Source organism: Peromyscus maniculatus, chromosome 19, assembly GCF_049852395.1.
Source record: "Peromyscus maniculatus bairdii isolate BWxNUB_F1_BW_parent chromosome 19, HU_Pman_BW_mat_3.1, whole genome shotgun sequence".
NCBI classification, from domain to species: Eukaryota; Metazoa; Chordata; class Mammalia; order Rodentia; family Cricetidae; genus Peromyscus; species Peromyscus maniculatus.
In genome coordinates, this window is record NC_134870.1 from 30,563,532 (window position 1) to 30,577,113 (window position 13,582).

Genomic DNA, 13,582 nt, shown 5'->3' on the forward strand with positions numbered 1-13,582 from the left:
CCTTCTTCCTGAATGCTCACCGGAGGTTCTTTGTTTGTGTATCCTGCTTTTGGTGTAAACAGCTTAGATGCAAGAATGTAGAACCTTGGGTAGTGAACTTCTGCCCTCGGGGGATCCTCCATTGTGCTGTAAGCCTGTATTTAAGGTTTCCTCCCTCCAATAATTGGCATTTGGCATTCTGCTGGGGTGAATGACCCGCTGTCTTTTGTCTCTGTTTTTAATCCACAGCCCCTCACTTGGACATGGTGAATGGGTGGTGGTAGCAACAGTATTGACCCCTCCAGCTCCTACAATCCTTCTTCCCTCAGGATTCCTGGAGCTTGGCCTAATGTTTGGCCGTGGGTCTCTGCATCTGTTCCCATCAGTTACTGGATAAAGGTTCTCTGATGACACTTGGGGAAGTCACCAATCTGATCCCAGGAGATTGTAGTTCACTTTTCCGTTGGGACTGCCAGCCGGCAAATAATGACACGGAGACTTATTATTAATTATGAATGCTCTGCCTTTAGCTTAGGCTTGACTCAACCAGCTCTTATAGCTTAAATGAACCCATTTATATTAATCTACTTTCTGCCACATGGCTTTTTACCTCTCTCCCATTTTGTGTGTCTGACTCAATCTGGATCTCAGTGGAGTCTCTTGTGTGCCTCGATTATCCCCTCTTCCTTTCTCCACCTGAAAGTCCCGCCTGTCTCTCCTGCCTAGCTATTGGCCATTCAGCTTTTTAATTACACAAATCACAGCAATACATCTTCACACAGTGTACAAATATCCCACAACAGGAGATGGCCAGTTCAGGCCACATGATACCATGAATTAAACAAAATTTATGTATGTTTTGCAACTATATCCTGTAAACACAGAGCAGGTCTTGCAAGCAATTATATACAAAGAGCTTAAGATCCTTGGAGGATCCTGTGACCAGTGTCTCTAACCTTAGGCCACCCCTTCCTGTGTTTTGAAAACTGCTCCCTATCATCCCCACCACCAGGTGATGCCCTTCCCCATGCCTGTTCTCCCAACTCAGGGGCCCTGAGCGGGCATGTCTCTGGCCTCCTAAGACTGAGAAAATGGCACAGGAAATATTTTGTAGTGATTTGTACTTTGGGGTTCAGAATCTTCATGGTGAACATGGGGAAGGGAACAGATAGGGAGCAAAGGGAAAGCAGTTGGTTGAACCAGCTGGCCCTCAGCTCTCTACAGAAGCTCAGATGCAGGTTGAGAATCAGTCTTGAAGTTTCCTTGAAGGCAGGGGAGCAACTACAGCTACCCATGGTGACTAGAAGAGGTCCATATGGATCCTAAGGAGGAAGGCGCACCTAAGGAGATTATGCAAGATGGTGGGGGCATAGGCCTGCATCGCTCCATAGTCCCCCAATGGAACAACCTGTGGTTTGTGCACATGCTCTCTGCCTGGCCCACAGATCTCTGCTTTTCATCATTTTTTCATCTCTAATATCAATATTTCCATCGTACATTAATGTTCTTGCTTGTCTAGCAATCTGCCCAAGTGCATGATGAATTTTTAAGAAAGTGAAATGAAATGTCTACCCTTGTTGTTTCTGACATGTTTGGCTTCCTTTCATCCTGTTAGACCACAGAAGTGCCTATTAGAACCTTCTGGAGAGATCCATAAACAGATATAACATAGCCCTGCTAACTTTGCTTTAGACCAAATAAAATAGGCAAGGTTGAGAAGCCACCTTTTAGCTTCTTGGTGGTCCATTTGATTTTAAAAATAAGCTCCATATCTTTCTGTAAAAACTATTTCTATTGCGTTTATTTATTTATTTAGTGAGTGTGTGTGTGTGTGTGTGTGTGTGTGTGTGTGTGTGTGTGTGTGTAGAGAACAGCTGCAGGAGTTAGTGCTCTGATTCTACCATGTGGGTTCTGGGGTCCACTTTTTTTAATGACAGCAATTACGCACTTATAACACCCCATAAGTGCTCCCTCCCTTACACCCATCTCCAAGACCCTCTCCATTTCCCATGGATTTTTCTATGTCTTAAAATTGGCCAAAGGTCACTAGGCGGGAAACATGTCTTGTAAAATTATAGTAAAAGGTCCACATTTCTGAGACTAGAAGGGACCCATTGACCTGAATCTCATCCATCTACAGAGCTCAGCTCTTGGCTTAGTACCAAGTGACTTTACCCACTGAACTATCTTGCCAGCCCAATCTGTACCTTTCTTTTAACAGGTGATCAGCAAGTGATGGGGCCTTGGTCCCTGTGGGCCAGCAAGAGTGTCATGGACTCAGATAAAATCTAGTTTTGAATGTTATCCGAAGCTTTGGGCCCATTTCTTTCAATGCTCACCAGGAGCTAAATTCCTTTCTTCAGTCAAGTCTCATTTCTTCCTCCATTTCTAGAATACTGGAGTCAGACTTGGGGGGTGTGTGTGGGGCGGGGAGAAAACTTTAGTTGGTTGAATAGTTTAATGTTTGGGTTCACCAGTCATGGGATAAATGGCCATGGCTTTACCGTGAACAATATTACTAAGGTGTATTTATGTATTTAAAATGAAGGTTTTACGCACGCACGCATGCACGCACGCACGCACGCATGCACGCACACACTCCACACATAATTTTCAGTTGAGTAAAAAAGGGATACTTGGGCTCACTTCAAAATTCACAAAACATGTGAATCTTATGTCACTGGCTCACGGGATAGCTTCAGTCCCTGGCGACTTATTTGTGGGTGTCTTGTGCAGGGAGAAGTTGGAAGTCATCCTTCCTAAAAGGCCTGTGGAAAATGGGTCACTTCTCTTGCTTTCTCTCTTTTCCTTTGGGTAAAGGTGGATGTTCCTAAATTGAGGAAAGCCTTGTGCTTCCTCCTCTCCTTGTCATGTCTGTCCCGTTTGCTTCCTGATCTGGCACAGCTCGCTGTCAAAAGGGGCGAGGCTGTGGATCAGCTTTACAGCAGCGTGCTGCTGTTTCTTTTTCTCTTTGAGCGTAAGGAAGGATCCCTCGAAGTTGTTCCTGGGCCTCCCACCCTCAACAAGACCAGTGATGAGGTTAATGAGGTGTGAGAAGATGGTAAGACAGGCCCCAGCGGTCCGCCTTCCAACTTCCTAATTAGGAGCTCTGATGAATGACTTGCTTGTAAAATACTCATTCACTGGGTGACACCTCAACACAGCCAGGGGAGGTGAGGAAGTACACACGGAGATAAAGCAGGATGCTTGGCCTGCTTTCTTCCCCGTTTATCCAGTTCAGAGTCTTGCAGCTGCCTGCAGCCACCATAAATAATGTCCTACAGGGCTTCCAGAGGCCAGAGAAGCCAGTCCAGCATAAATTACCACAGATACACAAGATAGCCGGGAGCCTGCTTTGGCTGCTCTGTTCTTGAGATCAGAGCTGTGAATCTATCCTTTTTTTTTTTTTTTTTTTTGGCCTTCAGGGTTGCTCTGTTGTTTTGGTGCCTGTCCTGGATCTCTTTCTGTAGACCAGGCTGACCTTGAACTCACAGAGATCGGCCTGGCTCTGCCTCCCAAGTGCAGGGATTGAAGGCATGTGCCACCTCCACCCGGCCTATTTGGGATCGTGAGGAGCAGGCTATTTCCAGGTCTTCACGGTCACAAACGAGGCTTTCAGGGTTCCTGTCGTTAAACTCCTAGGATAACTGAGCTGTGAGAACACACATCTTCCAAGTTTTACCTCCGAAGAAGGATGGGGCACCCGCTCATGCTGTGATGGATATGTGTCCTGGTATTTCCCAGGACTCTGTGGGCATTATCTCTGGGATATAGCCACATTTCTTGTTCCCAAGTGAAAAACTTTTGTTCAGGAAAAACATCAAAGATAAAACGACAAACTGTGGCTGCAGATGGATGAGGTGCAGGGAAATGGGCCCCTTCTAAGGATAGAAATATAGACCCTTTGTTACAATTTTACAAGGCGTTTTCCCAGATAGTGATCTTTGGCCAATCTTAAGAGATAGAGAAGTCCGTGGGAAACAGAGTGGCTTGGGAGAGGAAGCCCCGACGGGCAGTTATGGGAGCAACAGTAGCAACAGCTGTCATGTCTTCTGCCACACCTTTTTTGAACTTGACTTTAGAAATTCTGGTGACTCGTTCCTACGCATTTTCATCTCGGTATAAATTCATGATCTTTATTACCACTGCAGTCAGGTCCCACCACACCAAAGCATTTCCCTTCTGCCATCCCCCACGATGCACTGGCTGCCACCAATGTGGGCTCTGTCCGGTTTTGAGAACACGACTCGCTCGATCTAATGCCCTTGTGTTTAATGCGTCTTTTTCCTTACGTGTCAATGATTTGTTCCGTTTTATTCCAGCATCCAGATGTGTTGGTTTTGCATTCGTCCACAGGTTGAAGGGTATTTGCACTGTTTCCAGTTAGTCGGGGCTCTGCTTCTTTGAAAAAAATGTGTGGCATATTTATCCACATAAACATATTTTCCTATGCATGTGCACACACACTTATGTTATAGCTAAAACCTAAATTTGTTTCTTCAACCATTTTAAGTGTATGGTTTGTGGCACTGATTGTGGCACAGTGTTGTGCAACCATGGCTGTTGGGTTTCTGAAACTTTTTCTGCACCCAAATAGAAACTGCTAACATGGAGCATTATTATGTTAGCATTTCCTCCAGCTCCTGGCAGCCTGTAGTCTTTCTTACTCCATGAAGTTGCTCATTCTAGGTACCCAATATAAATGGACTTGTGCAATAGTTGATCTTGTGGGTCTGGTTTCTTGCAGTTAGCTTAATGATTTCAAATTTCATCTCATGTGTTTGAGATGTGTCTGTGTTAGCACTTTTCAAAAAAAAATTTTTCCTTTTGATAGAGTCTTACATCATCCTGTTGTCCTGACACTCTCTATATAATTGAGGATGACCTTAAAGTCCCGATCCTCTTGCCTCTCCTTCCAAAGTGCTGGGATTATAGGTATGCACCAAGAAGCCAGGTTTATTTCACTCATTTTAAAGACTGAATTCTATATGTCATGTATGTTTATATTTTTGTTTGTTTATACATTCCTCTGCCTCTTGGGTTGTTTCCATTTTTGGCCATTGTGAGTAATGCTGCTATGTACGTTAATAGAATAATTAATTATATTAATTTATTCATTAGAGTTCCTGATTCCAGCTTCTTCTCCACCGATACTTTTTAATTTAAACTCTTAGAAGAAGGGAGATTCCAGTTTCTAAAAATCTGGTATTTTGTCTGAGTCTAGTCACTGTTCTTTGTATTCATAAAGATTTGGGGAATTCTGTTAGTTTTTCCTTCACTAGCTGCCCCAGTCTCCCCAAAAGAGAAGAAGGAGGCCGTCAGGGTGGATGTGGGTTCAGTAGACAGTCAGCGAAGGGCTGAAGGCCAACAGTGATGTTGGTCTCTGTGCTTGCCTCCTCAGCCTGTGCTATCTTGCTTGCTTGCTTGGCTTTAGAGGTGACCTTTGATAAGTATTTTGCATGTAGTACCAGCCTGTGCTATGCTAGAGTGTGCCAAATTGGCAAGAGTTAAGTAGGGGCCAGGAAGTACCAAGCAGGGAGCACCTTGTTCATGCTGCAGCACCCGCTTTCTTGGAAGCTCTGTCTGAACCCACCCACTCCCCACTAGCTCAGGTCATTCCTCACCCTTTAGAGTAATTGAAAGCTGGGACAGTTTGAGCCTGGAGAGGGCTGGGGAGGGCTGGGGAGGGCTGGAGAGGGAGTTCAGTTGGCAGAGTGCTTGTCGGACATGCGCAAAGCCCAGAGTTCGATCCCCAGCATCACGAATATTAAGTCCAGAGACACGAGCTTGCAATCCTAACACTTGGGTCGTAGATGTAGGAGGATCAGAAAGTCACGGTCATCCTTGGACACATAATGAATTTGAGGCCATCTTGAATTGCCCGAGACCCTGTCGCAAATAGATTATGGTTATCGCTACGCGTCAACCGACTAGTTATGTCTTTAAACAATGGGAAGCTTCTCTTGCTCTGTTGCTCCTTTCCCTCGTGAATCCCCTTCACTGATGAACCAAGCAGAGATGGTAGGAGCTCTGTCCAGCCTTTCCCAGCATAAATTTCAGCCCCACAGACACTAAAATTATAAAGTTCTTCTGTACAGTTGGGTTTGTCCCCGCTGTAGACTAAATAATGCTCCTTTTCAATGTTTAAAAGTATTCTTTTGTTTCTAAATGTAACAAATCTTTCACCACATCCAACCCTTACTTTCTATGAAGTTGAAGAATCTCAGCCCAAGTGATTCAGTTGGCTTAAATGATTACATTTCCAATGGTGTGTGTGTGTGTGTGTGTGTGTGTGTGTGTGTGTGTGTGTGTGTGTGTGTGTGTGTTGTTATTGTTGTTGTTGGTGGTGGTGTTTCAGGAAGAAACTTTGAGAAGCACTGTTAACTTACCCTGAATTCCTGCTGCTGCACTCCGGCCACATTCCTGTAGGTCCCAAGTGTGTGCTCCCATAAGGACCAAGGGGCTTCTCATTGCAAAGTAAATGGAAGAGACTTCTGTAGAATAAAATGGCTGTGTGGAAGCCGGGCAGTGGTGGCTCAAGCTTTTAATCCCAGCACTTGGGAGGCAGAGCCAGGCGGATCTCTGTGAGTTTGAGGCCAGCCTGGGCTACAGAGCAAGATCCAGGACAAGCACCAAAACTACATGGAGAAACCCTGCCTCAAAAACAAAAAAAAAAAATTATATATATGTGTGTGTATGTATATATATACCTATGTGGAGAGCCTGGCACTTGGACACTGACATTTCACTGCATAGAGTAGTTCCACTCATCCTGGCTGCATTGAGAGTTTTTCCTTAAATGGAATTTTTTGGGGGCGGAGGAGAGCCTCTTAAAGTTGATTAATTTTTCAAAATAATGGAACAGGGCTAGGGTATATAGTTCAGTGGTAGAATGCTTGCCCAGGAGTTAATTCCTGATACAAAAAAAAATTGAAACAAACAAACAAACAAAAAAACGCAGAGTTGGGACAGGAGGAGAGATGCACAGATGTCACTCAGACAGCAGCGACACACCGAGCCCTTTTGTATGGGCTGGGTGCTGGCTGAGCGCTCTCCTCCAGTTCTTCACTGAATCCTCATGGCAGCCCTGTGCATAGGTCCTTGTATGTTCTCCATTTTACCACACAATGGGCAGACAATCAGGACCCTAAGTCACCTGCCCATGTCATATGTGGGTGTCAACCCCAGAAGCCTGACTCTAGACCCTGGTTCCTTCAGAGCCGCTACGCTATTGTATGTGAACTCTACACAAAGTGCACAGCTGTGCTGTGTCCCCAGTGCCTGAGACTCTGGAAGCAGCCCACCTGACCATCCCCAGATGGGTAGAGAGCACGCTTTGCCGTCTATGTGTTCATATTTTGTTTTTATTGGCATTGTAATTAAAAAAAATTATAAACAAGTCTTTTATATCTCATTCAGTTGTTTAGTTTTAATAGTTGTATAAAATATATGCAAAAGAAGTTTATACCTAGTTTTACATATTTCTGCATATTTTAGTAATATTATAAAAAAAGACTTGGTTCAATACTGTCAATCCACAGTAGTCTACCATTAACACCTCTAGCACATTATTACTGTTTGCTTTAAATAAAATCCCTTCACAGCTTAAGACTGTACATATTTTGATGGGCTGGGAGCAGAGAGGTAATGAGAAAGCCGGAAGCAGAAGTGCAGAAGTGGCCAGCTGTGGTGACGGAGTCCCCATGGCCGCGAGGTTAGTGGTCAGGCTCTCTCAGCTCTTTGAAGACAGGTCTTTTCTTTCTTTGCCACTATGATTGCAGTGAAAAGTCAGCTGTTACTGTAACCATCGCTTGATAGGTGACCATTCTTTCCTCCAGCTGCAGGCAGGGTGGTCCCTCGGCTGCACTTCCTGTGCAGGGCATTCCTGAGCTTCTTGTCTCTTATCAAACTGGTATCCTCAGTGTGTGAGCTTTTCACCTCCCACCTCTCTGCAATCTGTTCTGTTGGTTCCTCGTCCTGCACCTCGGCACACCCCCTCCCCCGTTCTCATCTTCATGCCTCTGCACCTGCCGTTAGCTGACCATGCCACGTTCTGATACTCTCTTCAGAGCTATTCTTTATGTCCACTCATAGTCTCTTTAGATATTACATACTTAGGATTTTTAAGTGGCAGACAATGTTATATTTCGTTTCCCCTCTAAAAGATTCGTTTTTCTACTTTAATTTTGTGTGTGCCCATGTGTAGATATGTGCTTGTGAGTGCAGGTACCCAGAGAAGCCAGAAGTGTGGGGTCTCCCTGGAGCTGGAGTTACAGGAGGGTGTGAGCCACCAATGGACCTACTGGGAATCATCTTCTCGAAGAGCAGGAAGTGCTCTTGACTGTTGAGTCCCGTTTCTCCAGCCACCACTTTCCTTTTAAAATAAGGTATATGATGCATTTTATTCACATATTTATTTATATTATACACTTAGGGGGTTTTAATGAGTGTGTAAACCACTACTATACTCAAAGCACACACTTTCATCATCGCCCCCACCCCTAACCCTGTTTCCTTGTGTCCCTTGGGAAAATTTTCGGGAAACATTTCTTTAAATCTTTTGTACCTTATTTTGGGTAATGCCTTGGCTGTCCTGGAACTCTTTTGTGTAGACCAGGCTGGCCTCAAACTCACAGAGATCTGCCTGTCTCTGCCTCCTGAGGATTAAAGGTGGGTGCCATCACACCTGGCTTCTCTAATTTTTTTAATGAATTAATTTTCCTATTATTGCAGGTTTGTTCATGGCGTGGATTTGTGTGTATGTGCATGTGTGTAGGTCAGAGGGCAACTCTGAGGAGTCGGTTCTCTCTTTTCTCTTTTATATGGACTTCAAGGATAGAACTCAGATCGCCGCAATGATGTAGTTTGTGTCTTACCCACCGAGCCACCTCTGAGACCCCCCCACCCCCACCCCTTCTGGAATCTGAATCATCTGTGCCTTGGACATTTAGATATTGTTCCCCTAGGTCTCCTAGGCTTTCTTCACTTTTTTATTCAACTTTATTCCTTATTTTTCTTGATTTCTTTTTGAGACAGGGTCTTATGATGTAGCCCTGCTTGGTCTTGGATGCCTAGCAACCCTTCTGCCTCACCTCCCAAGTGCTGGGATTCCAGATGCTCTTTTGGCTGTTTGGATTGGCCATGTCTGTTAGTATCTTTGTGTGTCTGCCCCCAGTTTCTTGGTTGAGTGCATATAGGGGACTTTTAAAATTTCAGTTTAGTTTGTTTTAATCCTTGCTTTCCCTATTATTATTACTGTTTTTGTTTTGTTTTTAAAGCTTCTATTTCTGTGCTTAGAGTTCTTAACAGTCTATTCAATACATCATATTTTCCTTCAATTTATTTTTTTGAGTATGGTTTTAATAACTGCTTTAAAGATTTTTGCCTGTTAATCCAACATCTGGAACTACTCACAGCCTGTTTCCGTGGACTGCTTTTCCCCTGAGTACAGTGCAGTTTGGCGTGTCATGGTGTATGTAGTAATTCTGCTTGAAAATTGGGCCTTGTAGATAATATACGATGGCAACTCTAGATTCTGTTGTATTCTTCTGAGGATCACTGCATTTCTGGTAGAGCAGGAGATCACACTTGTGGTGTACAACAGCCCATTTGTACTATGGCTTTGTCCTATGGCTTCATATCCCAGCCTGACTCCTTGGTGGTTCACCTGTTTCTGCATCATTTGCTGGTGAGCCGAGGATTTCAGCAGTGAGAGAGGTCACTCTCTGATTTTCTTGCTTCTAAGGTACCCTGCCTCCCCAGCTTTTTGGGCAGTTTTGAGCTCTATCTATGCTATTTTAAACCTAAAGGATTTATTTTTTCAGAGCTGGGAGACAGCTCAGTTGATAAATTATCTGCCATGCACGCGTGAGTTTGGATCTCCAAGAGCCACGTAAAAGCTGGGTAAGGGCGTAAGCATCTGTAACCCTAATGCTGCGAGTGGCGGTGGGGGGTGGGGACATGGGGATCTCCAGAGCTCGTTGGTTAGGCAGCCTATCCAATCAGTGAGTGCCAGGTTCAGTGAGACCCTTTGTTTCAAAAGATAATGTGAAGGGCCAGCAAGATGGTTCAGTGTGTAAAGGGGCTTGCTGCCACGCCTGACAGCCCGAGGTGGATCCCTGGGATGCAAGTTATTTCTTGACCTCCACACATGCTGTGCTGCACACGATGCAAGCATGCACACACACATACATACATGTGTGTATTTATTTTTTTAGATTTCCTAGACAGGGTTTCTCTGTGCAGCCCTAGCTGTCCTGGAACTTGCTCTGTAGACCAGGCTGGCCTCGAACTTACAGAGATCTGCCTGTGTCTGCCTCCCAAGTGCTGGGATTAAAGGTGTGTGCCACCAAAGCCTGACATAAATGTATTTTTCTTAAAGGTGGAGAGTGACAGAGGAAGACATCCAGTGTCAGCCTCTGACCTCCACATGCACTTACACACATGAACACGCATACACACATAAATTAATAATAATACAAATAAATAGACTTTTTAAAGATTCCGGGTTTTTTTTTGCCACACAACTTGCTCGTAGGTGGGATCTGTACTTGGCTTAGAAGGCACACCCTTCCGCTATCCAGGATCAGAGTTATTTTTGGTGTCTGTCCACTTTCTCACGAGGACCTTCAGTATCTCCACCTCATCTGCATGGTTTAGCTTCTAGTGAGGGATCTGGGCAGTTTATGCTCACGAGTTTACTATTCTTCCATGGTTTTGCAGCTGCCAGTGTTTTTCCTGCAGGTTCCGTCTACGTCATCTCCAGCCTTGAACTCTGCTCCCTGGCACTGTCAGCAGCGGAGACAGACGGTGGCTTTTCTCCTCTCTCTACAGCCGTGTCTGTGAGGATTGGGCGTCACTCGTGGGCCAGGAAGATGGCACCTCGAAAGTCTTACTCCTTACTGTGGTGGTTTTGAGATTAATTCTGCCCCCCTTGCTTCTGCTTGATTTTAGAATCTCTCCAGGATCTTGGTCATCTTTAGTGTTGCTTTTCTATTTCTAGTTTTATTTTTAGTTATCCTGTATTTTATTGTCATATCTTTCATGACCATTTGAGTTGTCTGCCATTTCTGGAAATTCTGCCTGTTAGGCTCACAATTCTACTGTTTCTATTTTTCCAATGAAGCCTGAGTTAGTTCCTTTCTGAGTTAAATCTGTCTTGTTTTATGATAACCTCTGTGTTCTTCTCAATTAAGTCTTCTTATGAAAAATATATTTGGTCACTGTAAAGTTAGTTATGTTAGTGTGGGTGATAGCTTGTGCTTGAAATCCTATCACTTGGGTGGTTGAGGAAGAAGAATCAGGAGTTCAAGAGTAGCCTAAGCTACACAGTCAGTTTGAGGCCTGCTGGGAATATGACATGAGACTCTATTTCAAAGAGAGAGAGAGAGAGAGAGAGAGAGAGAAGGGAGGGAGGGAGGGAGGGAGGGTGTAGCTAGAGTTTTCCTGCCTTGCCCACAGTCAGGACAAATCTCTGTCACCCGCCGGTCCCACAGCCACTCAGACCCAACCAAGTAAACACAGAGACTTATATTGCTTACAAACTGTATGGCTGTGGCAGGCTTCTTGCTAACTGTTCTTATATCTTAAATTAATCCATTTCCATAAATCTATACCTTGCCACGTGGCTGGTGGCTTACCGGCATCTTCACATGCTGCTTGTCATGGCGGTGGCTGGCAGTGACTCCTTCTGCCTTCCTGTTCTTTCTTTTCTCCTCTCTGTTAGTCCTGCCTATACTTCCTGCCTAGCCACTGCCCAATCAGTGTTTTATTTATTGACCAATCAGAGTAACAGATTTGACATACAGACCATCCCACAGCAGGAAGGAGGGAGGGAGGGAGGGAGGGAGGGATGGGAGTAGGGCGAAAGAGAAAAGAAGACAGAAAAATGGACTTGTGTATATCTAGTTATTTCAGGTCCTGAAGATCTTGAGTATTCAATGGTGCTATTTTTCCACAATTATCTCTTTCAGCATTTTTCTAAGTAGTTTTTGGATTGTGAACACTGATTAGACGCGCAGTAAACTCTGAGCCCTGATTTGAGTCTGCAGTTTTCTGTCTGCCTTTGCTTGGTGTTCTATGAATACCCCAGGCAAATTTTTGTGTTTGTCTCTCAGGCTAAGTTCCTGCATTGGGCAGGTCACACACGCATGTATCCCCAGTCTTCTTGAGGACAGGGTGGTGATTATAACCGCATAGAGAGCTTCCTTCCTCCTGATGCAGGGAGGCCTTAGCTCTAGGTGGATATATATTTCTCTAGCCCTTCCCCTCACTGACTACAGAGTAGCTCTTTGAGATTTTGTCATGTCATTCTCTGATGGCAGGAAAAAGGCAAGTCTTTGGGCTCCTTGTCATATAGGTACAAATCCCACTGAGGACAGTGCCCTCATAACCCAGTCACCGCTCAGCACTGTAACTTCGGTGAGGAGGCTTCAGCATAGCACATTTTAGGGATGTATAAACGGCCAAGCCATGCATCTGTTCATCTCTTCAGACATAGTTCCAAGTTAGTCCCCTGGGAAGCTTGCTCTAGCTCCCCGGGCAGAATGCTTCCCCCCACCTGTGTTCCTGTAGCATCCTGCACATACTTTCAGCATCCTCATGCTACATTCTAATGACGTGTGTATATCACACTCTCCAGCAACGTGAACGCCTCAGTTAGCGTTTTCTGTTTGATTCTTCAGGGTTTGTTAATATCCCTCCGCCCTAGCAGGGACTATTTTATTGTTTGATTGTGAAGCAGGCTGGTCTCCATCCTGTTACTGAAAAGAACAAGATCAGTTCGTAGTGGTTATGAAAAAGAATCTGCCATATTTCTTACAGAAACCAGAGAATCAAAAAAATTCTCCACTCAATCCTTAACGGATTGTTTGGTTCTCCCTGGGGGCGCACCACGTGACCTAGAGGCTTTAAGGAGAGAGTTTCTTCAGTGGGTTCCAAGTTGTTGTGTTTTCTTTCTTCTGTGCAAAGGCTTGCGGTTCTGTTTTCATACCCGGATAAAGATGTCTCCATCCATCCAGTTCCTCCCCCAGCTCTGGAGCGAGCACCATCTCACCATCTCCAAGAGATTCCCCGCTGCCTCTCTGCTCCTTCCTTGCTAAGAATGTGGGTTTAGATGTGTGATTCTTTTCAAGCTGCTTCGTTTCTTTTTGGATTGGTTAGTAATAAAGCTCCCCAAACTTGGACAAAAACATCAAATGCAGACTCTCTGGAGGCATAGCAGTAAGAAGCCAATTATGCCATGTTTTCACTTACACGTACTTCTTCCTTCTTCCAACCCTCACCCACGGCTGTGGGCGCAAACTTGGTCTTGCTTTTGCGTGTAAGGGACTTTGTTATGAACGAAAAGCATCTTCCTGTACTCCACCTGCTGGATATAATGTACAAAAGCCTCAGCAGAAGATCTAAATATTTAGCAAATGTAACCTCAGCCTCCAAGCTTTCAAGCCTGGAATACATTTCACAGACTCTCAGATTTGAACCCAGGCCAGATACATGCCTACAGATCCTGATTATTTGTGTTCTTTGGCAGAAGGTCTAGAGACGTGTTATAATTCAGCTGTGTGCACAGTTATTTACAGATGTTGCTGGTGGAGTCCCCCAC

The 13,582-nt window shown here is 44.7% G+C and overlaps 1 protein-coding gene across 3 annotated transcripts in view; it reads left to right on the forward strand.

Annotated features, from left to right (window-relative positions):
• Window positions 1–13,582, forward strand: part of LOC107401216 (uncharacterized) — a 385,225-nt gene that overhangs the window by 226,300 nt on the left and 145,343 nt on the right. The gene's annotated exons all lie outside the window — the stretch shown is intronic.